Source organism: Chiloscyllium punctatum, chromosome 45, assembly GCF_047496795.1.
Source record: "Chiloscyllium punctatum isolate Juve2018m chromosome 45, sChiPun1.3, whole genome shotgun sequence".
In the NCBI taxonomy this organism is placed as follows: domain Eukaryota; kingdom Metazoa; phylum Chordata; class Chondrichthyes; order Orectolobiformes; family Hemiscylliidae; genus Chiloscyllium; species Chiloscyllium punctatum.
In genome coordinates, this window is record NC_092783.1 from 30,825,447 (window position 1) to 30,852,480 (window position 27,034).

The 27,034-nt window shown below is 50.7% G+C and overlaps 16 non-coding genes across 16 annotated transcripts; all 16 read left to right on the top strand.

Annotated features, from left to right (window-relative positions):
* Positions 1–956: 956 nt before the first annotated feature.
* Positions 957–1,030, top strand: trnat-agu (transfer RNA threonine (anticodon AGU)). The gene has a single exon. It is a non-coding gene; the product is annotated as a tRNA-Thr (tRNA).
* A 1,583-nt stretch (positions 1,031–2,613) lies between these two features.
* trnat-agu (transfer RNA threonine (anticodon AGU)) lies at positions 2,614–2,687 on the top strand. The gene has a single exon. It is a non-coding gene; the product is annotated as a tRNA-Thr (tRNA).
* A 1,583-nt stretch (positions 2,688–4,270) lies between these two features.
* On the top strand, positions 4,271–4,344 carry trnat-agu (transfer RNA threonine (anticodon AGU)). The gene has a single exon. It is a non-coding gene; the product is annotated as a tRNA-Thr (tRNA).
* A 1,583-nt stretch (positions 4,345–5,927) lies between these two features.
* Positions 5,928–6,001, top strand: trnat-agu (transfer RNA threonine (anticodon AGU)). The gene has a single exon. It is a non-coding gene; the product is annotated as a tRNA-Thr (tRNA).
* Positions 6,002–7,584: 1,583 nt separating this feature from the next.
* trnat-agu (transfer RNA threonine (anticodon AGU)) lies at positions 7,585–7,658 on the top strand. Its single transcript has one exon. It is a non-coding gene; the product is annotated as a tRNA-Thr (tRNA).
* Positions 7,659–9,241: 1,583 nt separating this feature from the next.
* On the top strand, positions 9,242–9,315 carry trnat-agu (transfer RNA threonine (anticodon AGU)). The gene has a single exon. It is a non-coding gene; the product is annotated as a tRNA-Thr (tRNA).
* A 1,576-nt stretch (positions 9,316–10,891) lies between these two features.
* On the top strand, positions 10,892–10,965 carry trnat-agu (transfer RNA threonine (anticodon AGU)). Its single transcript has one exon. It is a non-coding gene; the product is annotated as a tRNA-Thr (tRNA).
* A 1,583-nt stretch (positions 10,966–12,548) lies between these two features.
* On the top strand, positions 12,549–12,622 carry trnat-agu (transfer RNA threonine (anticodon AGU)). Its single transcript has one exon. It is a non-coding gene; the product is annotated as a tRNA-Thr (tRNA).
* Positions 12,623–14,198: 1,576 nt separating this feature from the next.
* trnat-agu (transfer RNA threonine (anticodon AGU)) lies at positions 14,199–14,272 on the top strand. Its single transcript has one exon. It is a non-coding gene; the product is annotated as a tRNA-Thr (tRNA).
* Positions 14,273–15,855: 1,583 nt separating this feature from the next.
* On the top strand, positions 15,856–15,929 carry trnat-agu (transfer RNA threonine (anticodon AGU)). The gene has a single exon. It is a non-coding gene; the product is annotated as a tRNA-Thr (tRNA).
* A 1,583-nt stretch (positions 15,930–17,512) lies between these two features.
* Positions 17,513–17,586, top strand: trnat-agu (transfer RNA threonine (anticodon AGU)). The gene has a single exon. It is a non-coding gene; the product is annotated as a tRNA-Thr (tRNA).
* A 1,583-nt stretch (positions 17,587–19,169) lies between these two features.
* Positions 19,170–19,243, top strand: trnat-agu (transfer RNA threonine (anticodon AGU)). The gene has a single exon. It is a non-coding gene; the product is annotated as a tRNA-Thr (tRNA).
* Positions 19,244–20,826: 1,583 nt separating this feature from the next.
* Positions 20,827–20,900, top strand: trnat-agu (transfer RNA threonine (anticodon AGU)). The gene has a single exon. It is a non-coding gene; the product is annotated as a tRNA-Thr (tRNA).
* A 1,583-nt stretch (positions 20,901–22,483) lies between these two features.
* trnat-agu (transfer RNA threonine (anticodon AGU)) lies at positions 22,484–22,557 on the top strand. The gene has a single exon. It is a non-coding gene; the product is annotated as a tRNA-Thr (tRNA).
* Positions 22,558–24,140: 1,583 nt separating this feature from the next.
* Positions 24,141–24,214, top strand: trnat-agu (transfer RNA threonine (anticodon AGU)). The gene has a single exon. It is a non-coding gene; the product is annotated as a tRNA-Thr (tRNA).
* Positions 24,215–25,797: 1,583 nt separating this feature from the next.
* On the top strand, positions 25,798–25,871 carry trnat-agu (transfer RNA threonine (anticodon AGU)). Its single transcript has one exon. It is a non-coding gene; the product is annotated as a tRNA-Thr (tRNA).
* Positions 25,872–27,034: the final 1,163 nt, after the last annotated feature.

The window sequence follows — 27,034 nt, forward strand, 5'->3', positions numbered from 1 at the left end:
ACGAATTCCTAGTTACGCACAGAATACACCCGCTGATCCTGCCAGAGTCAGCCCAGTGATTGTTTGCATTCATCTAGAAGGGCAAAGGCAGCAGATACACCGGTAAACTAGCTCCGCGAATCCCCCTCCTATCATCCCAGCTTTCTGAGTTGTAAAGATCTCGTTGTAGCTTCGCTAGCGCTGGATCAAAGTCCTGGAACCCCTTCCCTAGCAGCCTCATGGCTGGAGCTCCGTGCTGAGGAGTTCAAGGGTTCAGGAAAGTAACTCATCCCCCTGATCTGTCGGGTAATCAGGGATGGGCAGTAAATCCTACCCTGGATGAGTGGCGCTGGAAGAGCACAACAGTTCAGGCAGGCATCCAAGGAGCAGCGAAATCGACGTTTCGGGCAAAAGCCTAACCCATCGAGTGACGCCGATCTCCCAGGAATCCGTTTCAAAAAGGGGCAGGTCCTAAACGGACACCTGCTATCGGTCGGAAATAGGTTGAGAACGGCAGCGAGGGAGTGTAATAAAAGTGAAAGACAATGCCGACCGCGAGGCATGAGGCAGGAAGTGAGTGTAGAGCTGGTGGTACAAAGCTCAGAGTTGGTGCTAATGGGTCACCCTTTACTGCTCACTGTTTACACTGACTCACACACCACTCCTGGTCAGTTCATTTCAGTGACACTTTTCCCCTTGGTGTGAGGTTCCCTCTGGAGCGTAATAACGCCCTTAATGGGCCCAGAGAGGATGACACATCCTCTTTATCCTGTCAGTTTAAAGAGGTGAAAACATCGAATTCAAGAGCAGGTTGTGTTTTTCCGTGCCGTTTGCGTGGAGAATGTTGAGTCGTGAACTCTCTCTTCTTTGCAATTCTCACTGAGTAAGATCGAGACGGAAAGCACGTTGACGAGCCCTTGTCTTCAAGTGGTGAATGAACTGTACCTGTGCACTCAGCGCCCAACCGCGCGCGCTGTGGCGCCATGGCTTAGATGGTTAAAGCGTCTGTCTAGTAAACAGGAGATCCTGGGTTCGAATCCCAGTGGTGCCTGCTTGCTGTGCCAACAGTGCGCACTTGCATCTTCTTACCACAGTTGTGTTGCTGGTCAGACAGCTCAACGTTCTGTTGCAGCCTGTTATGATTTGGCGATCCTGCATCTCGTTCCAGCAGTAGTGTCACTCTTCGTTCTACCTGCAATTTCGTGCCGCTGTTCCACACGCGCTCCTGCTTCTCATTCGCTTTTATTCTCCCACCTTCATTCCCAGTTTGGTGGGAATAACGACGTGAGGTGGAGACACTGCTGACTTACCAGGGAATGCTGTGGCAAACGCGCGCGCGCACACACTCCACGAGCTGATCATCACCCTCATTCTCTGCCGTCACCGTTCATTCATTTTACGCCAACGGAAAATAGATCCTCCTTCTCCTAGAGTTGGAGTGCAGTTGTCTTTTCTTTTTCTGCTGAAGGAGGAAAAGAGAAAACATTGCTGCTGAAGGTGGATATGGAGTGAAGGACAGTCACCAGCGTGTGTACAAATCAGTTGGCAAGGTTTCCTGTCAGCGTCACAGGGCGGGATCCCTGTTTAGGAATCCGACTTTGCATCGTCCAGACCTGGATACAGCTCCCAGTCTGGTAATGAAGATTTATTTCTCTAATTGTGAATTATCCGATTGAAAACGAATTCCTAGTTACGCACAGAATACACCCGCTGATCCTGCCAGAGTCAGCCCAGTGATTGTTTGCATTCATCTAGAAGGGCAAAGGCAGCAGATACACCGGTAAACTAGCTCCGCGAATCCCCCTCCTATCATCCCAGCTTTCTGAGTTGTAAAGATCTCGTTGTAGCTTCGCTAGCGCTGGATCAAAGTCCTGGAACCCCTTCCCTAGCAGCCTCATGGCTGGAGCTCCGTGCTGAGGAGTTCAAGGGTTCAGGAAAGTAACTCATCCCCCTGATCTGTCGGGTAATCAGGGATGGGCAGTAAATCCTACCCTGGATGAGTGGCGCTGGAAGAGCACAACAGTTCAGGCAGGCATCCAAGGAGCAGCGAAATCGACGTTTCGGGCAAAAGCCTACCCCATCGAGTGACGCCGATCTCCCAGGAATCCGTTTCAAAAAGGGGCAGGTCCTAAACGGACACCTGCTATCGGTCGGAAATAGGTTGAGAACGGCAGCGAGGGAGTGTAATAAAAGTGAAAGACAATGCCGACCGCGAGGCATGAGGCAGGAAGTGAGTGTAGAGCTGGTGGTACAAAGCTCAGAGTTGGTGCTAATGGGTCACCCTTTACTGCTCACTGTTTACACTGACTCACACACCACTCCTGGTCAGTTCATTTCAGTGACACTTTTCCCCTTGGTGTGAGGTTCCCTCTGGAGCGTAATAACGCCCTTAATGGGCCCAGAGAGGATGACACATCCTCTTTATCCTGTCAGTTTAAAGAGGTGAAAACATCGAATTCAAGAGCAGGTTGTGTTTTTCCGTGCCGTTTGCGTGGAGAATGTTGAGTCGTGAACTCTCTCTTCTTTGCAATTCTCACTGAGTAAGATCGAGACGGAAAGCACGTTGACGAGCCCTTGTCTTCAAGTGGTGAATAAACTGTACCTGTGCACTCAGCGCCCAGCCGCGCGCGCTGTGGCGCCATGGCTTAGATGGTTAAAGCGTCTGTCTAGTAAACAGGAGATCCTGGGTTCGAATCCCAGTGGTGCCTGCTTGCTGTGCCAACAGTGCGCACTTGCATCTTCTTACCACAGTTGTGTTGCTGGTCAGACAGCTCAACGTTCTGTTGCAGCCTGTTATGATTTGGCGATCCTGCATCTCGTTCCAGCAGTCGTGTCACTCTTCGTTCTACCTGCAATTTCGTGCCGCTGTTCCACACGCGCTCCTGCTTCTCATTCGCTTTTATTCTCCCACCTTCATTCCCAGTTTGGTGGGAATAACGACGTGAGGTGGAGACACTGCTGACTTACCAGGGAATGCTGTGGCAAACGCGCGCGCGCACACACTCCACGAGCTGATCATCACCCTCATTCTCTGCCGTCACCGTTCATTCATTTTACGCCAACGGAAAATAGATCCTCCTTCTCCTAGAGTTGGAGTGCAGTTGTCTTTTCTTTTTCTGCTGAAGGAGGAAAAGAGAAAACATTGCTGCTGAAGGTGGATATGGAGTGAAGGACAGTCACCAGCGTGTGTACAAATCAGTTGGCAAGGTTTCCTGTCAGCGTCACAGGGCGGGATCCCTGTTTAGGAATCCGACTTTGCATCGTCCAGACCTGGATACAGCTCCCAGTCTGGTAATGAAGATTTATTTCTCTAATTGTGAATTATCCGATTGAAAACGAATTCCTAGTTACGCACAGAATACACCCGCTGATCCTGCCAGAGTCAGCCCAGTGATTGTTTGCATTCATCTAGAAGGGCAAAGGCAGCAGATACACCGGTAAACTAGCTCCGCGAATCCCCCTCCTATCATCCCAGCTTTCTGAGTTGTAAAGATCTCGTTGTAGCTTCGCTAGCGCTGGATCAAAGTCCTGGAACCCCTTCCCTAGCAGCCTCATGGCTGGAGCTCCGTGCTGAGGAGTTCAAGGGTTCAGGAAAGTAACTCATCCCCCTGATCTGTCGGGTAATCAGGGATGGGCAGTAAATCCTACCCTGGATGAGTGGCGCTGGAAGAGCACAACAGTTCAGGCAGGCATCCAAGGAGCAGCGAAATCGACGTTTCGGGCAAAAGCCTACCCCATCGAGTGACGCCGATCTCCCAGGAATCCGTTTCAAAAAGGGGCAGGTCCTAAACGGACACCTGCTATCGGTCGGAAATAGGTTGAGAACGGCAGCGAGGGAGTGTAATAAAAGTGAAAGACAATGCCGACCGCGAGGCATGAGGCAGGAAGTGAGTGTAGAGCTGGTGGTACAAAGCTCAGAGTTGGTGCTAATGGGTCACCCTTTACTGCTCACTGTTTACACTGACTCACACACCACTCCTGGTCAGTTCATTTCAGTGACACTTTTCCCCTTGGTGTGAGGTTCCCTCTGGAGCGTAATAACGCCCTTAATGGGCCCAGAGAGGATGACACATCCTCTTTATCCTGTCAGTTTAAAGAGGTGAAAACATCGAATTCAAGAGCAGGTTGTGTTTTTCCGTGCCGTTTGCGTGGAGAATGTTGAGTCGTGAACTCTCTCTTCTTTGCAATTCTCACTGAGTAAGATCGAGACGGAAAGCACGTTGACGAGCCCTTGTCTTCAAGTGGTGAATAAACTGTACCTGTGCACTCAGCGCCCAACCGCGCGCGCTGTGGCGCCATGGCTTAGATGGTTAAGGCGTCTGTCTAGTAAACAGGAGATCCTGGGTTCGAATCCCAGTGGTGCCTGCTTGCTGTGCCAACAGTGCGCACTTGCATCTTCTTACCAGACTTGTGTTGCTGGTCAGACAGCTCAACGTTCTGTTGCAGCCTGTTATGATTTGGCGATCCTGCATCTCGTTCCAGCAGTCGTGTCACTCTTCGTTCTACCTGCAATTTCGTGCCGCTGTTCCACACGCGCTCCTGCTTCTCATTCGCTTTTATTCTCCCACCTTCATTCCCAGTTTGGTGGGAATAACGACGTGAGGTGGAGACACTGCTGACTTACCAGGGAATGCTGTGGCAAACGCGCGCGCGCACACACTCCACGAGCTGATCATCACCCTCATTCTCTGCCGTCACCGTTCATTCATTTTACGCCAACGGAAAATAGATCCTCCTTCTCCTAGAGTTGGAGTGCAGTTGTCTTTTCTTTTTCTGCTGAAGGAGGAAAAGAGAAAACATTGCTGCTGAAGGTGGATATGGAGTGAAGGACAGTCACCAGCGTGTGTACAAGTCAGTTGGCAAGGTTTCCTGTCAGCGTCACAGGGCGGGATCCCTGTTTAGGAATCCGACTTTGCATCGTCCAGACCTGGATACAGCTCCCAGTCTGGTAATGAAGATTTATTTCTCTAATTGTGAATTATCCGATTGAAAACGAATTCCTAGTTACGCACAGAATACACCCGCTGATCCTGCCAGAGTCAGCCCAGTGATTGTTTGCATTCATCTAGAAGGGCAAAGGCAGCAGATACACCGGTAAACTAGCTCCGCGAATCCCCCTCCTATCATCTCAGCTTTCTGAGTTGTAAAGATCTCGTTGTAGCTTCGCTAGCGCTGGATCAAAGTCCTGGAACCTCTTCCCTAGCAGCCTCATGGCTGGAGCTCCGTGCTGAGGAGTTCAAGGGTTCAGGAAAGTAACTCATCCCCCTGATCTGTCGGGTAATCAGGGATGGGCAGTAAATCCTACCCTGGATGAGTGGCGCTGGAAGAGCACAACAGTTCAGGCAGGCATCCAAGGAGCAGCGAAATCGACGTTTCGGGCAAAAGCCTACCCCATCGAGTGACGCCGATCTCCCAGGAATCCGTTTCAAAAAGGGGCAGGTCCTAAACGGACACCTGCTATCGGTCGGAAATAGGTTGAGAACGGCAGCGAGGGAGTGTAATAAAAGTGAAAGACAATGCCGACCGCGAGGCATGAGGCAGGAAGTGAGTGTAGAGCTGGTGGTACAAAGCTCAGAGTTGGTGCTAATGGGTCACCCTTTACTGCTCACTGTTTACACTGACTCACACACCACTCCTGGTCAGTTCATTTCAGTGACACTTTTCCCCTTGGTGTGAGGTTCCCTCTGGAGCGTAATAACGCCCTTAATGGGCCCAGAGAGGATGACACATCCTCTTTATCCTGTCAGTTTAAAGAGGTGAAAACATCGAATTCAAGAGCAGGTTGTGTTTTTCCGTGCCGTTTGCGTGGAGAATGTTGAGTCGTGAACTCTCTCTTCTTTGCAATTCTCACTGAGCAAGATCGAGACGGAAAGCACGTTGACGAGCCCTTGTCTTCAAGTGGTGAATGAACTGTACCTGTGCACTCAGCGCCCAACCGCGCGCGCTGTGGCGCCATGGCTTAGATGGTTAACGCGCCTGTCTAGTAAACAGGAGATCCTGGGTTCGAATCCCAGTGGTGCCTGCTTGCTGTGTCAAAAGTGCGCACTTGCATCTTCTTACCACAGTTGTGTTGCTGGTCAGACAGCTCAACGTTCTGTTGCAGCCTGTTATGATTTGGCGATCCTGCATCTCGTTCCAGCAGTAGTGTCACTCTTCGTTCTACCTGCAATTTCGTGCCGCTGTTCCACACGCGCTCCTGCTTCTCATTCGCTTTTATTCTCCCACCTTCATTCCCAGTTTGGTGGGAATAACGACGTGAGGTGGAGACACTGCTGACTTACCAGGGAATGCTGTGGCAAACGCGCGCGCGCACACACTCCACGAGCTGATCATCACCCTCATTCTCTGCCGTCACCGTTCATTCATTTTACGCCAACGGAAAATAGATCCTCCTTCTCCTAGAGTTGGAGTGCAGTTGTCTTTTCTTTTTCTGCTGAAGGAGGAAAAGAGAAAACATTGCTGCTGAAGGTGGATATGGAGTGAAGGACAGTCACCAGCGTGTGTACAAGTCAGTTGGCAAGGTTTCCTGTCAGCGTCACAGGGCGGGATCCCTGTTTAGGAATCCGACTTTGCATCGTCCAGACCTGGATACAGCTCCCAGTCTGGTAATGAAGATTTATTTCTCTAATTGTGAATTATCCGATTGAAAACGAATTCCTAGTTACGCACAGAATACACCCGCTGATCCTGCCAGAGTCAGCCCAGTGATTGTTTGCATTCATCTAGAAGGGCAAAGGCAGCAGATACACCGGTAAACTAGCTCCGCGAATCCCCCTCCTATCATCCCAGCTTTCTGAGTTGTAAAGATCTCGTTGTAGCTTCGCTAGCGCTGGATCAAAGTCCTGGAACCCCTTCCCTAGCAGCCTCATGGCTGGAGCTCCGTGCTGAGGAGTTCAAGGGTTCAGGAAAGTAACTCATCCCCCTGATCTGTCGGGTAATCAGGGATGGGCAGTAAATCCTACCCTGGATGAGTGGCGCTGGAAGAGCACAACAGTTCAGGCAGGCATCCAAGGAGCAGCGAAATCGACGTTTCGGGCAAAAGCCTACCCCATCGAGTGACGCCGATCTCCCAGGAATCCGTTTCAAAAAGGGGCAGGTCCTAAACGGACACCTGCTATCGGTCGGAAATAGGTTGAGAACGGCAGCGAGGGAGTGTAATAAAAGTGAAAGACAATGCCGACCGCGAGGCATGAGGCAGGAAGTGAGTGTAGAGCTGGTGGTACAAAGCTCAGAGTTGGTGCTAATGGGTCACCCTTTACTGCTCACTGTTTACACTGACTCACACACCACTCCTGGTCAGTTCATTTCAGTGACACTTTTCCCCTTGGTGTGAGGTTCCCTCTGGAGCGTAATAACGCCCTTATTGGGCCCAGAGAGGATGACACATCCTCTTTATCCTGTCAGTTTAAAGAGGTGAAAACATCGAATTCAAGAGCAGGTTGTGTTTTTCCGTGCCGTTTGCGTGGAGAATGTTGAGTCGTGAACTCTCTCTTCTTTGCAATTCTCACTGAGTAAGATCGAGACGGAAAGCACGTTGACGAGCCCTTGTCTTCAAGTGGTGAATAAACTGTACCTGTGCACTCAGCGCCCAGCCGCGCGCGCTGTGGCGCCATGGCTTAGATGGTTAAAGCGTCTGTCTAGTAAACAGGAGATCCTGGGTTCGAATCCCAGTGGTGCCTGCTTGCTGTGCCAACAGTGCGCACTTGCATCTTCTTACCACAGTTGTGTTGCTGGTCAGACAGCTCAACGTTCTGTTGCAGCCTGTTATGATTTGGCGATCCTGCATCTCGTTCCAGCAGTCGTGTCACTCTTCGTTCTACCTGCAATTTCGTGCCGCTGTTCCACACGCGCTCCTGCTTCTCATTCGCTTTTATTCTCCCACCTTCATTCCCAGTTTGGTGGGAATAACGACGTGAGGTGGAGACACTGCTGACTTACCAGGGAATGCTGTGGCAAACGCGCGCGCGCACACACTCCACGAGCTGATCATCACCCTCATTCTCTGCCGTCACCGTTCATTCATTTTACGCCAACGGAAAATAGATCCTCCTTCTCCTAGAGTTGGAGTGCAGTTGTCTTTTCTTTTTCTGCTGAAGGAGGAAAAGAGAAAACATTGCTGCTGAAGGTGGATATGGAGTGAAGGACAGTCACCAGCGTGTGTACAAGTCAGTTGGCAAGGTTTCCTGTCAGCGTCACAGGGCGGGATCCCTGTTTAGGAATCTGACTTTGCATCGTCCAGACCTGGATACAGCTCCCAGTCTGGTAATGAAGATTTATTTCTCTAATTGTGAATTATCCGATTGAAAACGAATTCCTAGTTACGCACAGAATACACCCGCTGATCCTGCCAGAGTCAGCCCAGTGATTGTTTGCATTCATCTAGAAGGGCAAAGGCAGCAGATACACCGGTAAACTAGCTCCGCGAATCCCCCTCCTATCATCTCAGCTTTCTGAGTTGTAAAGATCTCGTTGTAGCTTCGCTAGCGCTGGATCAAAGTCCTGGAACCCCTTCCCTAGCAGCCTCATGGCTGGAGCTCCGTGCTGAGGAGTTCAAGGGTTCAGGAAAGTAACTCATCCCCCTGATCTGTCGGGTAATCAGGGATGGGCAGTAAATCCTACCCTGGATGAGTGGCGCTGGAAGAGCACAACAGTTCAGGCAGGCATCCAAGGAGCAGCGAAATCGACGTTTCGGGCAAAAGCCTACCCCATCGAGTGACGCCGATCTCCCAGGAATCCGTTTCAAAAAGGGGCAGGTCCTAAACGGACACCTGCTATCGGTCGGAAATAGGTTGAGAACGGCAGCGAGGGAGTGTAATAAAAGTGAAAGACAATGCCGACCGCGAGGCATGAGGCAGGAAGTGAGTGTAGAGCTGGTGGTACAAAGCTCAGAGTTGGTGCTAATGGGTCACCCTTTACTGCTCACTGTTTACACTGACTCACACACCACTCCTGGTCAGTTCATTTCAGTGACACTTTTCCCCTTGGTGTGAGGTTCCCTCTGGAGCGTAATAACGCCCTTAATGGGCCCAGAGAGGATGACACATCCTCTTTATCCTGTCAGTTTAAAGAGGTGAAAACATCGAATTCAAGAGCAGGTTGTGTTTTTCCGTGCCGTTTGCGTGGAGAATGTTGAGTCGTGAACTCTCTCTTCTTTGCAATTCTCACTGAGCAAGATCGAGACGGAAAGCACGTTGACGAGCCCTTGTCTTCAAGTGGTGAATGAACTGTACCTGTGCACTCAGCGCCCAACCGCGCGCGCTGTGGCGCCATGGCTTAGATGGTTAACGCGCCTGTCTAGTAAACAGGAGATCCTGGGTTCGAATCCCAGTGGTGCCTGCTTGCTGTGTCAAAAGTGCGCACTTGCATCTTCTTACCACAGTTGTGTCAGACAGCTCAACGTTCTGTTGCAGCCTGTTATGATTTGGCGATCCTGCATCTCGTTCCAGCAGTAGTGTCACTCTTCGTTCTACCTGCAATTTCGTGCCGCTGTTCCAAACGCGCTCCTGCTTCTCATTCGCTTTTATTCTCCCACCTTCATTCCCAGTTTGGTGGGAATAACGACGTGAGGTGGAGACACTGCTGACTTACCAGGGAATGCTGTGGCAAACGCGCGCGCGCACACACTCCACGAGCTGATCATCACCCTCATTCTCTGCCGTCACCGTTCATTCATTTTACGCCAACGGAAAATAGATCCTCCTTCTCCTAGAGTTGGAGTGCAGTTGTCTTTTCTTTTTCTGCTGAAGGAGGAAAAGAGAAAACATTGCTGCTGAAGGTGGATATGGAGTGAAGGACAGTCACCAGCGTGTGTACAAGTCAGTTGGCAAGGTTTCCTGTCAGCGTCACAGGGCGGGATCCCTGTTTAGGAATCCGACTTTGCATCGTCCAGACCTGGATACAGCTCCCAGTCTGGTAATGAAGATTTATTTCTCTAATTGTGAATTATCCGATTGAAAACGAATTCCTAGTTACGCACAGAATACACCCGCTGATCCTGCCAGAGTCAGCCCAGTGATTGTTTGCATTCATCTAGAAGGGCAAAGGCAGCAGATACACCGGTAAACTAGCTCCGCGAATCCCCCTCCTATCATCCCAGCTTTCTGAGTTGTAAAGATCTCGTTGTAGCTTCGCTAGCGCTGGATCAAAGTCCTGGAACCCCTTCCCTAGCAGCCTCATGGCTGGAGCTCCGTGCTGAGGAGTTCAAGGGTTCAGGAAAGTAACTCATCCCCCTGATCTGTCGGGTAATCAGGGATGGGCAGTAAATCCTACCCTGGATGAGTGGCGCTGGAAGAGCACAACAGTTCAGGCAGGCATCCAAGGAGCAGCGAAATCGACGTTTCGGGCAAAAGCCTACCCCATCGAGTGACGCCGATCTCCCAGGAATCCGTTTCAAAAAGGGGCAGGTCCTAAACGGACACCTGCTATCGGTCGGAAATAGGTTGAGAACGGCAGCGAGGGAGTGTAATAAAAGTGAAAGACAATGCCGACCGCGAGGCATGAGGCAGGAAGTGAGTGTAGAGCTGGTGGTACAAAGCTCAGAGTTGGTGCTAATGGGTCACCCTTTACTGCTCACTGTTTACACTGACTCACACACCACTCCTGGTCAGTTCATTTCAGTGACACTTTTCCCCTTGGTGTGAGGTTCCCTCTGGAGCGTAATAACGCCCTTATTGGGCCCAGAGAGGATGACACATCCTCTTTATCCTGTCAGTTTAAAGAGGTGAAAACATCGAATTCAAGAGCAGGTCGTGTTTTTCCGTGCCGTTTGCGTGGAGAATGTTGAGTCGTGAACTCTCTCTTCTTTGCAATTCTCACTGAGCAAGATCGAGACGGAAAGCACGTTGACGAGCCCTTGTCTTCAAGTGGTGAATAAACTGTACCTGTGCACTCAGCGCCCAGCCGCGCGCGCTGTGGCGCCATGGCTTAGATGGTTAAAGCGTCTGTCTAGTAAACAGGAGATCCTGGGTTCGAATCCCAGTGGTGCCTGCTTGCTGTGCCAACAGTGCGCACTTGCATCTTCTTACCACAGTTGTGTTGCTGGTCAGACAGCTCAACGTTCTGTTGCAGCCTGTTATGATTTGGCGATCCTGCATCTCGTTCCAGCAGTCGTGTCACTCTTCGTTCTACCTGCAATTTCGTGCCGCTGTTCCACACACGCTCCTGCTTCTCATTCGCTTTTATTCTCCCACCTTCATTCCCAGTTTGGTGGGAATAACGACGTGAGGTGGAGACACTGCTGACTTACCAGGGAATGCTGTGGCAAACGCGCGCGCGCACACACTCCACGAGCTGATCATCACCCTCATTCTCTGCCGTCACCGTTCATTCATTTTACGCCAACGGAAAATAGATCCTCCTTCTCCTAGAGTTGGAGTGCAGTTGTCTTTTCTTTTTCTGCTGAAGGAGGAAAAGAGAAAACATTGCTGCTGAAGGTGGATATGGAGTGAAGGACAGTCACCAGCGTGTGTACAAGTCAGTTGGCAAGGTTTCCTGTCAGCGTCACAGGGCGGGATCCCTGTTTAGGAATCCGACTTTGCATCGTCCAGACCTGGATACAGCTCCCAGTCTGGTAATGAAGATTTATTTCTCTAATTGTGAATTATCCGATTGAAAACGAATTCCTAGTTCCGCACAGAATACACCCGCTGATCCTGCCAGAGTCAGCCCAGTGATTGTTTGCATTCATCTAGAAGGGCAAAGGCAGCAGATACACCGGTAAACTAGCTCCGCGAATCCCCCTCCTATCATCCCAGCTTTCTGAGTTGTAAAGATCTCGTTGTAGCTTCGCTAGCGCTGGATCACAGTCCTGGAACCCCTTCCCTAGCAGCCTCATGGCTGGAGCTCCGTGCTGAGGAGTTCAAGGGTTCAGGAAAGTAACTCATCCCCCTGATCTGTCGGGTAATCAGGGATGGGCAGTAAATCCTACCCTGGATGAGTGGCGCTGGAAGAGCACAACAGTTCAGGCAGGCATCCAAGGAGCAGCGAAATCGACGTTTCGGGCAAAAGCCTACCCCATCGAGTGACGCCGATCTCCCAGGAATCCGTTTCAAAAAGGGGCAGGTCCTAAACGGACACCTGCTATCGGTCGGAAATAGGTTGAGAACGGCAGCGAGGGAGTGTAATAAAAGTGAAAGACAATGCCGACCGCGAGGCATGAGGCAGGAAGTGAGTGTAGAGCTGGTGGTACAAAGCTCAGAGTTGGTGCTAATGGGTCACCCTTTACTGCTCACTGTTTACACTGACTCACACACCACTCCTGGTCAGTTCATTTCAGTGACACTTTTCCCCTTGGTGTGAGGTTCCCTCTGGAGCGTAATAACGCCCTTAATGGGCCCAGAGAGGATGACACATCCTCTTTATCCTGTCAGTTTAAAGAGGTGAAAACATCGAATTCAAGAGCAGGTTGTGTTTTTCCGTGCCGTTTGCGTGGAGAATGTTGAGTCGTGAACTCTCTCTTCTTTGCAATTCTCACTGAGCAAGATCGAGACGGAAAGCACGTTGACGAGCCCTTGTCTTCAAGTGGTGAATGAACTGTACCTGTGCACTCAGCGCCCAACCGCGCGCGCTGTGGCGCCATGGCTTAGATGGTTAACGCGCCTGTCTAGTAAACAGGAGATCCTGGGTTCGAATCCCAGTGGTGCCTGCTTGCTGTGTCAAAAGTGCGCACTTGCATCTTCTTACCACAGTTGTGTCAGACAGCTCAACGTTCTGTTGCAGCCTGTTATGATTTGGCGATCCTGCATCTCGTTCCAGCAGTAGTGTCACTCTTCGTTCTACCTGCAATTTCGTGCCGCTGTTCCAAACGCGCTCCTGCTTCTCATTCGCTTTTATTCTCCCACCTTCATTCCCAGTTTGGTGGGAATAACGACGTGAGGTGGAGACACTGCTGACTTACCAGGGAATGCTGTGGCAAACGCGCGCGCGCACACACTCCACGAGCTGATCATCACCCTCATTCTCTGCCGTCACCGTTCATTCATTTTACGCCAACGGAAAATAGATCCTCCTTCTCCTAGAGTTGGAGTGCAGTTGTCTTTTCTTTTTCTGCTGAAGGAGGAAAAGAGAAAACATTGCTGCTGAAGGTGGATATGGAGTGAAGGACAGTCACCAGCGTGTGTACAAGTCAGTTGGCAAGGTTTCCTGTCAGCGTCACAGGGCGGGATCCCTGTTTAGGAATCCGACTTTGCATCGTCCAGACCTGGATACAGCTCCCAGTCTGGTAATGAAGATTTATTTCTCTAATTGTGAATTATCCGATTGAAAACGAATTCCTAGTTACGCACAGAATACACCCGCTGATCCTGCCAGAGTCAGCCCAGTGATTGTTTGCATTCATCTAGAAGGGCAAAGGCAGCAGATACACCGGTAAACTAGCTCCGCGAATCCCCCTCCTATCATCCCAGCTTTCTGAGTTGTAAAGATCTCGTTGTAGCTTCGCTAGCGCTGGATCAAAGTCCTGGAACCCCTTCCCTAGCAGCCTCATGGCTGGAGCTCCGTGCTGAGGAGTTCAAGGGTTCAGGAAAGTAACTCATCCCCCTGATCTGTCGGGTAATCAGGGATGGGCAGTAAATCCTACCCTGGATGAGTGGCGCTGGAAGAGCACAACAGTTCAGGCAGGCATCCAAGGAGCAGCGAAATCGACGTTTCGGGCAAAAGCCTACCCCATCGAGTGACGCCGATCTCCCAGGAATCCGTTTCAAAAAGGGGCAGGTCCTAAACGGACACCTGCTATCGGTCGGAAATAGGTTGAGAACGGCAGCGAGGGAGTGTAATAAAAGTGAAAGACAATGCCGACCGCGAGGCATGAGGCAGGAAGTGAGTGTAGAGCTGGTGGTACAAAGCTCAGAGTTGGTGCTAATGGGTCACCCTTTACTGCTCACTGTTTACACTGACTCACACACCACTCCTGGTCAGTTCATTTCAGTGACACTTTTCCCCTTGGTGTGAGGTTCCCTCTGGAGCGTAATAACGCCCTTATTGGGCCCAGAGAGGATGACACATCCTCTTTATCCTGTCAGTTTAAAGAGGTGAAAACATCGAATTCAAGAGCAGGTCGTGTTTTTCCGTGCCGTTTGCGTGGAGAATGTTGAGTCGTGAACTCTCTCTTCTTTGCAATTCTCACTGAGTAAGATCGAGACGGAAAGCACGTTGACGAGCCCTTGTCTTCAAGTGGTGAATAAACTGTACCTGTGCACTCAGCGCCCAGCCGCGCGCGCTGTGGCGCCATGGCTTAGATGGTTAAAGCGTCTGTCTAGTAAACAGGAGATCCTGGGTTCGAATCCCAGTGGTGCCTGCTTGCTGTGCCAACAGTGCGCACTTGCATCTTCTTACCACAGTTGTGTTGCTGGTCAGACAGCTCAACGTTCTGTTGCAGCCTGTTATGATTTGGCGATCCTGCATCTCGTTCCAGCAGTCGTGTCACTCTTCGTTCTACCTGCAATTTCGTGCCGCTGTTCCACACGCGCTCCTGCTTCTCATTCGCTTTTATTCTCCCACCTTCATTCCCAGTTTGGTGGGAATAACGACGTGAGGTGGAGACACTGCTGACTTACCAGGGAATGCTGTGGCAAACGCGCGCGCGCACACACTCCACGAGCTGATCATCACCCTCATTCTCTGCCGTCACCGTTCATTCATTTTACGCCAACGGAAAATAGATCCTCCTTCTCCTAGAGTTGGAGTGCAGTTGTCTTTTCTTTTTCTGCTGAAGGAGGAAAAGAGAAAACATTGCTGCTGAAGGTGGATATGGAGTGAAGGACAGTCACCAGCGTGTGTACAAGTCAGTTGGCAAGGTTTCCTGTCAGCGTCACAGGGCGGGATCCCTGTTTAGGAATCCGACTTTGCATCGTCCAGACCTGGATACAGCTCCCAGTCTGGTAATGAAGATTTATTTCTCTAATTGTGAATTATCCGATTGAAAACGAATTCCTAGTTCCGCACAGAATACACCCGCTGATCCTGCCAGAGTCAGCCCAGTGATTGTTTGCATTCATCTAGAAGGGCAAAGGCAGCAGATACACCGGTAAACTAGCTCCGCGAATCCCCCTCCTATCATCCCAGCTTTCTGAGTTGTAAAGATCTCGTTGTAGCTTCGCTAGCGCTGGATCACAGTCCTGGAACCCCTTCCCTAGCAGCCTCATGGCTGGAGCTCCGTGCTGAGGAGTTCAAGGGTTCAGGAAAGTAACTCATCCCCCTGATCTGTCGGGTAATCAGGGATGGGCAGTAAATCCTACCCTGGATGAGTGGCGCTGGAAGAGCACAACAGTTCAGGCAGGCATCCAAGGAGCAGCGAAATCGACGTTTCGGGCAAAAGCCTACCCCATCGAGTGACGCCGATCTCCCAGGAATCCGTTTCAAAAAGGGGCAGGTCCTAAACGGACACCTGCTATCGGTCGGAAATAGGTTGAGAACGGCAGCGAGGGAGTGTAATAAAAGTGAAAGACAATGCCGACCGCGAGGCATGAGGCAGGAAGTGAGTGTAGAGCTGGTGGTACAAAGCTCAGAGTTGGTGCTAATGGGTCACCCTTTACTGCTCACTGTTTACACTGACTCACACACCACTCCTGGTCAGTTCATTTCAGTGACACTTTTCCCCTTGGTGTGAGGTTCCCTCTGGAGCGTAATAACGCCCTTAATGGGCCCAGAGAGGATGACACATCCTCTTTATCCTGTCAGTTTAAAGAGGTGAAAACATCGAATTCAAGAGCAGGTTGTGTTTTTCCGTGCCGTTTGCGTGGAGAATGTTGAGTCGTGAACTCTCTCTTCTTTGCAATTCTCACTGAGTAAGATCGAGACGGAAAGCACGTTGACGAGCCCTTGTCTTCAAGTGGTGAATAAACTGTACCTGTGCACTCAGCGCCCAGCCGCGCGCGCTGTGGCGCCATGGCTTAGATGGTTAAAGCGTCTGTCTAGTAAACAGGAGATCCTGGGTTCGAATCCCAGTGGTGCCTGCTTGCTGTGCCAACAGTGCGCACTTGCATCTTCTTACCACAGTTGTGTTGCTGGTCAGACAGCTCAACGTTCTGTTGCAGCCTGTTATGATTTGGCGATCCTGCATCTCGTTCCAGCAGTCGTGTCACTCTTCGTTCTACCTGCAATTTCGTGCCGCTGTTCCACACGCGCTCCTGCTTCTCATTCGCTTTTATTCTCCCACCTTCATTCCCAGTTTGGTGGGAATAACGACGTGAGGTGGAGACACTGCTGACTTACCAGGGAATGCTGTGGCAAACGCGCGCGCGCACACACTCCACGAGCTGATCATCACCCTCATTCTCTGCCGTCACCGTTCATTCATTTTACGCCAACGGAAAATAGATCCTCCTTCTCCTAGAGTTGGAGTGCAGTTGTCTTTTCTTTTTCTGCTGAAGGAGGAAAAGAGAAAACATTGCTGCTGAAGGTGGATATGGAGTGAAGGACAGTCACCAGCGTGTGTACAAGTCAGTTGGCAAGGTTTCCTGTCAGCGTCACAGGGCGGGATCCCTGTTTAGAAATCCGACTTTGCATCGTCCAGACCTGGATACAGCTCCCAGTCTGGTAATGAAGATTTATTTCTCTAATTGTGAATTATCCGATTGAAAACGAATTCCTAGTTACGCACAGAATACACCCGCTGATCCTGCCAGAGTCAGCCCAGTGATTGTTTGCATTCATCTAGAAGGGCAAAGGCAGCAGATACACCGGTAAACTAGCTCCGCGAATCCCCCTCCTATCATCTCAGCTTTCTGAGTTGTAAAGATCTCGTTGTAGCTTCGCTAGCGCTGGATCAAAGTCCTGGAACCCCTTCCCTAGCAGCCTCATGGCTGGAGCTCCGTGCTGAGGAGTTCAAGGGTTCAGGAAAGTAACTCATCCCCCTGATCTGTCGGGTAATCAGGGATGGGCAGTAAATCCTACCCTGGATGAGTGGCGCTGGAAGAGCACAACAGTTCAGGCAGGCATCCAAGGAGCAGCGAAATCGACGTTTCGGGCAAAAGCCTACCCCATCGAGTGACGCCGATCTCCCAGGAATCCGTTTCAAAAAGGGGCAGGTCCTAAACGGACACCTGCTATCGGTCGGAAATAGGTTGAGAACGGCAGCGAGGGAGTGTAATAAAAGTGAAAGACAATGCCGACCGCGAGGCATGAGGCAGGAAGTGAGTGTAGAGCTGGTGGTACAAAGCTCAGAGTTGGTGCTAATGGGTCACCCTTTACTGCTCACTGTTTACACTGACTCACACACCACTCCTGGTCAGTTCATTTCAGTGACACTTTTCCCCTTGGTGTGAGGTTCCCTCTGGAGCGTAATAACGCCCTTATTGGGCCCAGAGAGGATGACACATCCTCTTTATCCTGTCAGTTTAAAGAGGTGAAAACATCGAATTCAAGAGCAGGTTGTGTTTTTCCGTGCCGTTTGCGTGGAGAATGTTGAGTCGTGAACTCTCTCTTCTTTGCAATTCTCACTGAGTAAGATCGAGACGGAAAGCACGTTGACGAGCCCTTGTCTTCAAGTGGTGAATAAACTGTACCTGTGCACTCAGCGCCCAGCCGCGCGCGCTGTGGCGCCATGGCTTAGATGGTTAAAGCGTCTGTCTAGTAAACAGGAGATCCTGGGTTCGAATCCCAGTGGTGCCTGCTTGCTGTGCCAACAGTGCGCACTTGCATCTTCTTACCACAGTTGTGTTGCTGGTCAGACAGCTCAACGTTCTGTTGCAGCCTGTTATGATTTGGCGATCCTGCATCTCGTTCCAGCAGTCGTGTCACTCTTCGTTCTACCTGCAATTTCGTGCCGCTGTTCCACACGCGCTCCTGCTTCTCATTCGCTTTTATTCTCCCACCTTCATTCCCAGTTTGGTGGGAATAACGACGTGAGGTGGAGACACTGCTGACTTACCAGGGAATGCTGTGGCAAACGCGCGCGCGCACACACTCCACGAGCTGATCATCACCCTCATTCTCTGCCGTCACCGTTCATTCATTTTACGCCAACGGAAAATAGATCCTCCTTCTCCTAGAGTTGGAGTGCAGTTGTCTTTTCTTTTTCTGCTGAAGGAGGAAAAGAGAAAACATTGCTGTTGAAGGTGGATATGGAGTGAAGGACAGTCACCAGCGTGTGTACAAGTCAGTTGGCAAGGTTTCCTGTCAGCGTCACAGGGCGGGATCCCTGTTTAGGAATCTGACTTTGCATCGTCCAGACCTGGATACAGCTCCCAGTCTGGTAATGAAGATTTATTTCTCTAATTGTGAATTATCCGATTGAAAACGAATTCCTAGTTACGCACAGAATACACCCGCTGATCCTGCCAGAGTCAGCCCAGTGATTGTTTGCATTCATCTAGAAGGGCAAAGGCAGCAGATACACCGGTAAACTAGCTCCGCGAATCCCCCTCCTATCATCTCAGCTTTCTGAGTTGTAAAGATCTCGTTGTAGCTTCGCTAGCGCTGGATCAAAGTCCTGGAACCCCTTCCCTAGCAGCCTCATGGCTGGAGCTCCGTGCTGAGGAGTTCAAGGGTTCAGGAAAGTAACTCATTCCCCTGATCTGTCGGGTAATCAGGGATGGGCAGTAAATCCTACCCTGGATGAGTGGCGCTGGAAGAGCACAACAGTTCAGGCAGGCATCCAAGGAGCAGCGAAATCGACGTTTCGGGCAAAAGCCTACCCCATCGAGTGACGCCGATCTCCCAGGAATCCGTTTCAAAAAGGGGCAGGTCCTAAACGGACACCTGCTATCGGTCGGAAATAGGTTGAGAACGGCAGCGAGGGAGTGTAATAAAAGTGAAAGACAATGCCGACCGCGAGGCATGAGGCAGGAAGTGAGTGTAGAGCTGGTGGTACAAAGCTCAGAGTTGGTGCTAATGGGTCACCCTTTACTGCTCACTGTTTACACTGACTCACACACCACTCCTGGTCAGTTCATTTCAGTGACACTTTTCCCCTTGGTGTGAGGTTCCCTCTGGAGCGTAATAACGCCCTTAATGGGCCCAGAGAGGATGACACATCCTCTTTATCCTGTCAGTTTAAAGAGGTGAAAACATCGAATTCAAGAGCAGGTTGTGTTTTTCCGTGCCGTTTGCGTGGAGAATGTTGAGTCGTGAACTCTCTCTTCTTTGCAATTCTCACTGAGTAAGATCGAGACGGAAAGCACGTTGACGAGCCCTTGTCTTCAAGTGGTGAATAAACTGTACCTGTGCACTCAGCGCCCAGCCGCGCGCGCTGTGGCGCCATGGCTTAGATGGTTAAAGCGTCTGTCTAGTAAACAGGAGATCCTGGGTTCGAATCCCAGTGGTGCCTGCTTGCTGTGCCAACAGTGCGCACTTGCATCTTCTTACCACAGTTGTGTTGCTGGTCAGACAGCTCAACGTTCTGTTGCAGCCTGTTATGATTTGGCGATCCTGCATCTCGTTCCAGCAGTCGTGTCACTCTTCGTTCTACCTGCAATTTCGTGCCGCTGTTCCACATGTGCTCCTGCTTCTCATTCGCTTTTATTCTCCCACCTTCATTCCCAGTTTGGTGGGAATAACGACGTGAGGTGGAGACACTGCTGACTTACCAGGGAATGCTGTGGCAAACGCGCGCGCGCACACACTCCACGAGCTGATCATCACCCTCATTCTCTGCCGTCACCGTTCATTCATTTTACGCCAACGGAAAATAGATCCTCCTTCTCCTAGAGTTGGAGTGCAGTTGTCTTTTCTTTTTCTGCTGAAGGAGGAAAAGAGAAAACATTGCTGCTGAAGGTGGATATGGAGTGAAGGACAGTCACCAGCGTGTGTACAAGTCAGTTGGCAAGGTTTCCTGTCAGCGTCACAGGGCGGGATCCCTGTTTAGGAATCCGACTTTGCATCGTCCAGACCTGGATACAGCTCCCAGTCTGGTAATAAAGATTTATTTCTCTAATTGTGAATTATCCGATTGAAAACGAATTCCTAGTTACGCACAGAATACACCCGCTGATCCTGCCAGAGTCAGCCCAGTGATTGTTTGCATTCATCTAGAAGGGCAAAGGCAGCAGATACACCGGTAAACTAGCTCCGCGAATCCCCCTCCTATCATCCCAGCTTTCTGAGTTGTAAAGATCTCGTTGTAGCTTCGCTAGCGCTGGATCAAAGTCCTGGAACCCCTTCCCTAGCAGCCTCATGGCTGGAGCTCCGTGCTGAGGAGTTCAAGGGTTCAGGAAAGTAACTCATCCCCCTGATCTGTCGGGTAATCAGGGATGGGCAGTAAATCCTACCCTGGATGAGTGGCGCTGGAAGAGCACAACAGTTCAGGCAGGCATCCAAGGAGCAGCGAAATCGACGTTTCGGGCAAAAGCCTACCCCATCGAGTGACGCCGATCTCCCAGGAATCCGTTTCAAAAAGGGGCAGGTCCTAAACGGACACCTGCTATCGGTCGGAAATAGGTTGAGAACGGCAGCGAGGGAGTGTAATAAAAGTGAAAGACAATGCCGACCGCGAGGCATGAGGCAGGAAGTGAGTGTAGAGCTGGTGGTACAAAGCTCAGAGTTGGTGCTAATGGGTCACCCTTTACTGCTCACTGTTTACACTGACTCACACACCACTCCTGGTCAGTTCATTTCAGTGACACTTTTCCCCTTGGTGTGAGGTTCCCTCTGGAGCGTAATAACGCCCTTAATGGGCCCAGAGAGGATGACACATCCTCTTTATCCTGTCAGTTTAAAGAGGTGAAAACATCGAATTCAAGAGCAGGTTGTGTTTTTCCGTGCCGTTTGCGTGGAGAATGTTGAGTCGTGAACTCTCTCTTCTTTGCAATTCTCACTGAGTAAGATCGAGACGGAAAGCACGTTGACGAGCCCTTGTCTTCAAGTGGTGAATAAACTGTACCTGTGCACTCAGCGCCCAGCCGCGCGCGCTGTGGCGCCATGGCTTAGATGGTTAAAGCGTCTGTCTAGTAAACAGGAGATCCTGGGTTTGAATCCCAGTGGTGCCTGCTTGCTGTGCCAACAGTGCGCACTTGCATCTTCTTACCACAGTTGTGTTGCTGGTCAGACAGCTCAACGTTCTGTTGCAGCCTGTTATGATTTGGCGATCCTGCATCTCGTTCCAGCAGTAGTGTCACTCTTCGTTCTACCTGCAATTTCGTGCCGCTGTTCCACACGCGCTCCTGCTTCTCATTCGCTTTTATTCTCCCACCTTCATTCCCAGTTTGGTGGGAATAACGACGTGAGGTGGAGACACTGCTGACTTACCAGGGAATGCTGTGGCAAACGCGCGCGCGCACACACTCCACGAGCTGATCATCACCCTCATTCTCTGCCGTCACCGTTCATTCATTTTACGCCAACGGAAAATAAATCCTCCTTCTCCTAGAGTTGGAGTGCAGTTGTCTTTTCTTTTTCTGCTGAAGGAGGAAAAGAGAAAACATTGCTGCTGAAGGTGGATATGGAGTGAAGGACAGTCACCAGCGTGTGTACAAGTCAGTTGGCAAGGTTTCCTGTCAGCGTCACAGGGCGGGATCCCTGTTTAGGAATCCGACTTTGCATCGTCCAGACCTGGATACAGCTCCCAGTCTGGTAATGAAGATTTATTTCTCTAATTGTGAATTATCCGATTGAAAACGAATTCCTAGTTACGCACAGAATACACCCGCTGATCCTGCCAGAGTCAGCCCAGTGATTGTTTGCATTCATCTAGAAGGGCAAAGGCAGCAGATACACCGGTAAACTAGCTCCGCGAATCCCCCTCCTATCATCCCAGCTTTCTGAGTTGTAAAGATCTCGTTGTAGCTTCGTTAGCGTTGGATCAAAGTCCTGGAACCCCTTCCCTAGCAGCCTCATGGCTGGAGCTCCGTGCTGAGGAGTTCAAGGGTTCAGGAAAGTAACTCATCCCCCTGATCTGTCGGGTAATCAGGGATGGGCAGTAAATCCTACCCTGGATGAGTGGCGCTGGAAGAGCACAACAGTTCAGGCAGGCATCCAACGAGCAGCGAAATCGACGTTTCGGGCAAAAGCCTACCCCATCGAGTGACGCCGATCTCCCAGGAATCCGTTTCAAAAAGGGGCAGGTCCTAAACGGACACCTGCTATCGGTCGGAAATAGGTTGAGAACGGCAGCGAGGGAGTGTAATAAAAGTGAAAGACAATGCCGACCGCGAGGCATGAGGCAGGAAGTGAGTGTAGAGCTGGTGGTACAAAGCTCAGAGTTGGTGCTAATGGGTCACCCTTTACTGCTCACTGTTTACACTGACTCACACACCACTCCTGGTCAGTTCATTTCAGTGACACTTTTCCCCTTGGTGTGAGGTTCCCTCTGGAGCGTAATAACGCCCTTAATGGGCCCAGAGAGGATGACACATCCTCTTTATCCTGTCAGTTTAAAGAGGTGAAAACATCGAATTCAAGAGCAGGTTGTGTTTTTCCGTGCCGTTTGTTTGGAGAATGTTGAGTCGTGAACTCTCTCTTCTTTGCAATTCTCACTGAGTAAGATCGAGACGGAAAGCACGTTGACGAGCCCTTGTCTTCAAGTGGTGAATAAACTGTACCTGTGCACTCAGCGCCCAGCCGCGCGCGCTGTGGCGCCATGGCTTAGATGGTTAAGGCGTCTGTCTAGTAAACAGGAGATCCTGGGTTCGAATCCCAGTGGTGCCTGCTTGCTGTGCCAACAGTGCGCACTTGCATCTTCTTACCAGACTTGTGTTGCTGGTCAGACAGCTCAACGTTCTGTTGCAGCCTGTTATGATTTGGCGATCCTGCATCTCGTTCCAGCAGTCGTGTCACTCTTCGTTCTACCTGCAATTTCGTGCCGCTGTTCCACACGCGCTCCTGCTTCTCATTCGCTTTTATTCTCCCACCTTCATTCCCAGTTTGGTGGGAATAACGACGTGAGGTGGAGACACTGCTGACTTACCAGGGAATGCTGTGGCAAACGCGCGCGCGCACACACTCCACGAGCTGATCATCACCCTCATTCTCTGCCGTCACCGTTCATTCATTTTACGCCAACGGAAAATAGATCCTCCTTCTCCTAGAGTTGGAGTGCAGTTGTCTTTTCTTTTTCTGCTGAAGGAGGAAAAGAGAAAACATTGCTGCTGAAGGTGGATATGGAGTGAAGGACAGTCACCAGCGTGTGTACAAGTCAGTTGGCAAGGTTTCCTGTCAGCGTCACAGGGCGGGATCCCTGTTTAGGAATCCGACTTTGCATCGTCCAGACCTGGATACAGCTCCCAGTCTGGTAATGAAGATTTATTTCTCTAATTGTGAATTATCCGATTGAAAACGAATTCCTAGTTACGCACAGAATACACCCGCTGATCCTGCCAGAGTCAGCCCAGTGATTGTTTGCATTCATCTAGAAGGGCAAAGGCAGCAGATACACCGGTAAACTAGCTCCGCGAATCCCCCTCCTATCATCCCAGCTTTCTGAGTTGTAAAGATCTCGTTGTAGCTTCGCTAGCGCTGGATCAAAGTCCTGGAACCCCTTCCCTAGCAGCCTCATGGCTGGAGCTCCGTGCTGAGGAGTTCAAGGGTTCAGGAAAGTAACTCATCCCCCTGATCTGTCGGGTAATCAGGGATGGGCAGTAAATCCTACCCTGGATGAGTGGCGCTGGAAGAGCACAACAGTTCAGGCAGGCATCCAAGGAGCAGCGAAATCGACGTTTCGGGCAAAAGCCTACCCCATCGAGTGACGCCGATCTCCCAGGAATCCGTTTCAAAAAGGGACAGGTCCTAAACGGACACCTGCTATCGGTCGGAAATAGGTTGAGAACGGCAGCGAGGGAGTGTAATAAAAGTGAAAGACAATGCCGACCGCGAGGCATGAGGCAGGAAGTGAGTGTAGAGCTGGTGGTACAAAGCTCAGAGTTGGTGCTAATGGGTCACCCTTTACTGCTCACTGTTTACACTGACTCACACACCACTCCTGGTCAGTTCATTTCAGTGACACTTTTCCCCTTGGTGTGAGGTTCCCTCTGGAGCGTAATAACGCCCTTAATGGGCCCAGAGAGGATGACACATCCTCTTTATCCTGTCAGTTTAAAGAGGTGAAAACATCGAATTCAAGAGCAGGTTGTGTTTTTCCGTGCCGTTTGCGTGGAGAATGTTGAGTCGTGAACTCTCTCTTCTTTGCAATTCTCACTGAGTAAGATCGAGACGGAAAGCACGTTGACGAGCCCTTGTCTTCAAGTGGTGAATAAACTGTACCTGTGCACTCAGCGCCCAACCGCGCGCGCTGTGGCGCCATGGCTTAGATGGTTAAGGCATCTGTCTAGTAAACAGGAGATCCTGGGTTCGAATCCCAGTGGTGCCTGCTTGCTGTGCCAACAGTGCGCACTTGCATCTTCTTACCAGACTTGTGTTGCTGGTCAGACAGCTCAACGTTCTGTTGCAGCCTGTTATGATTTGGCGATCCTGCATCTCGTTCCAGCAGTCGTGTCACTCTTCGTTCTACCTGCAATTTCGTGCCGCTGTTCCACACGCGCTCCTGCTTCTCATTCGCTTTTATTCTCCCACCTTCATTCCCAGTTTGGTGGGAATAACGACGTGAGGTGGAGACACTGCTGACTTACCAGGGAATGCTGTGGCAAACGCGCGCGCGCACACACTCCACGAGCTGATCATCACCCTCATTCTCTGCCGTCACCGTTCATTCATTTTACGCCAACGGAAAATAGATCCTCCTTCTCCTAGAGTTGGAGTGCAGTTGTCTTTTCTTTTTCTGCTGAAGGAGGAAAAGAGAAAACATTGCTGCTGAAGGTGGATATGGAGTGAAGGACAGTCACCAGCGTGTGTACAAGTCAGTTGGCAAGGTTTCCTGTCAGCGTCACAGGGCGGGATCCCTGTTTAGGAATCCGACTTTGCATCGTCCAGACCTGGATACAGCTCCCAGTCTGGTAATGAAGATTTATTTCTCTAATTGTGAATTATCCGATTGAAAACGAATTCCTAGTTACGCACAGAATACACCCGCTGATCCTGCCAGAGTCAGCCCAGTGATTGTTTGCATTCATCTAGAAGGGCAAAGGCAGCAGATACACCGGTAAACTAGCTCCGCGAATCCCCCTCCTATCATCTCAGCTTTCTGAGTTGTAAAGATCTCGTTGTAGCTTCGCTAGCGCTGGATCAAAGTCCTGGAACCCCTTCCCTAGCAGCCTCATGGCTGGAGCTCCGTGCTGAGGAGTTCAAGGGTTCAGGAAAGTAACTCATCCCCCTGATCTGTCGGGTAATCAGGGATGGGCAGTAAATCCTACCCTGGATGAGTGGCGCTGGAAGAGCACAACAGTTCAGGCAGGCATCCAAGGAGCAGCGAAATCGACGTTTCGGGCAAAAGCCTACCCCATCGAGTGACGCCGATCTCCCAGGAATCCGTTTCAAAAAGGGGCAGGTCCGAAACGGACACCTGCTATCGGTCGGAAATAGGTTGAGAACGGCAGCGAGGGAGTGTAATAAAAGTGAAAGACGATGCCGACCGCGAGGCATGAGGCAGGAAGTGAGTGTAGAGCTGGTGGTACAAAGCTCAGAGTTGGTGCTAATGGGTCACCCTTTACTGCTCACTGTTTACACTGACTCACACACCACTCCTGGTCAGTTCATTTCAGTGACACTTTTCCCCTTGGTGTGAGGTTCCCTCTGGAGCGTAATAACGCCCTTAATGGGCCCAGAGAGGATGACACATCCTCTTTATCCTGTCAGTTTAAAGAGGTGAAAACATCGAATTCAAGAGCAGGTTGTGTTTTTCCGTGCCGTTTGCGTGGAGAATGTTGAGTCGTGAACTCTCTCTTCTTTGCAATTCTCACTGAGCAAGATCGAGACGGAAAGCACGTTGACGAGCCCTTGTCTTCAAGTGGTGAATGAACTGTACCTGTGCACTCACCGCCCAACCGCGCGCGTTGTGGCGCCATGGCTTAGATGGTTAAAGCGCCTGTCTAGTAAACAGGAGATCCTGGGTTCGAATCCCAGTGGTGCCTGCTTGCTGTGCCGAAAGTGCGCACTTGCATCTTCTTACCAGAGTTGTGTTGCTGGTCAGACAGCTCAACTTTCTGTTGCAGCCTGTTATGGTTTGGCGATCCTGCATCTCGTTCCAGCAGTAGTGTCACTCTTCGTTCTACCTGCAATTTCGTGCCGCTGTTCCACACGCGCTCCTGCTTCTCATTCGCTTTTATTCTCCCACCTTCATTCCCAGTTTGGTGGGAATAACGACGTGAGGTGGAGACACTGCTGACTTACCAGGGAATGCTGTGGCAAACGCGCGCGCGCACACACTCCACGAGCTGATCATCACCCTCATTCTCTGCCGTCACCGTTCATTCATTTTACGCCAACGGAAAATAAATCCTCCTTCTCCTAGAGTTGGAGTGCAGTTGTCTTTTCTTTTTCTGCTGAAGGAGGAAAAGAGAAAACATTGCTGCTGAAGGTGGATATGGAGTGAAGGACAGTCACCAGCGTGTGTACAAGTCAGTTGGCAAGGTTTCCTGTCAGCGTCACAGGGCGGGATCCCTGTTTAGGAATCCGACTTTGCATCGTCCAGACCTGGATACAGCTCCCAGTCTGGTAATGAAGATTTATTTCTCTAATTGTGAATTATCCGATTGAAAACGAATTCCTAGTTACGCACAGAATACACCCGCTGATCCTGCCAGAGTCAGCCCAGTGATTGTTTGCATTCATCTAGAAGGGCAAAGGCAGCAGATACACCGGTAAACTAGCTCCGCGAATCCCCCTCCTATCATCCCAGCTTTCTGAGTTGTAAAGATCTCGTTGTAGCTTCGCTAGCGCTGGATCAAAGTCCTGGAACCCCTTCCCTAGCAGCCTCATGGCTGGAGCTCCGTGCTGAGGAGTTCAAGGGTTCAGGAAAGTAACTCATCCCCCTGATCTGTCGGGTAATCAGGGATGGGCAGTAAATCCTACCCTGGATGAGTGGCGCTGGAAGAGCACAACAGTTCAGGCAGGCATCCAAGGAGCAGCGAAATCGACGTTTCGGGCAAAAGCCTACCCCATCGAGTGACGCCGATCTCCCAGGAATCCGTTTCAAAAAGGGGCAGGTCCTAAACGGACACCTGCTATCGGTCGGAAATAGGTTGAGAACGGCAGCGAGGGAGTGTAATAAAAGTGAAAGACAATGCCGACCGCG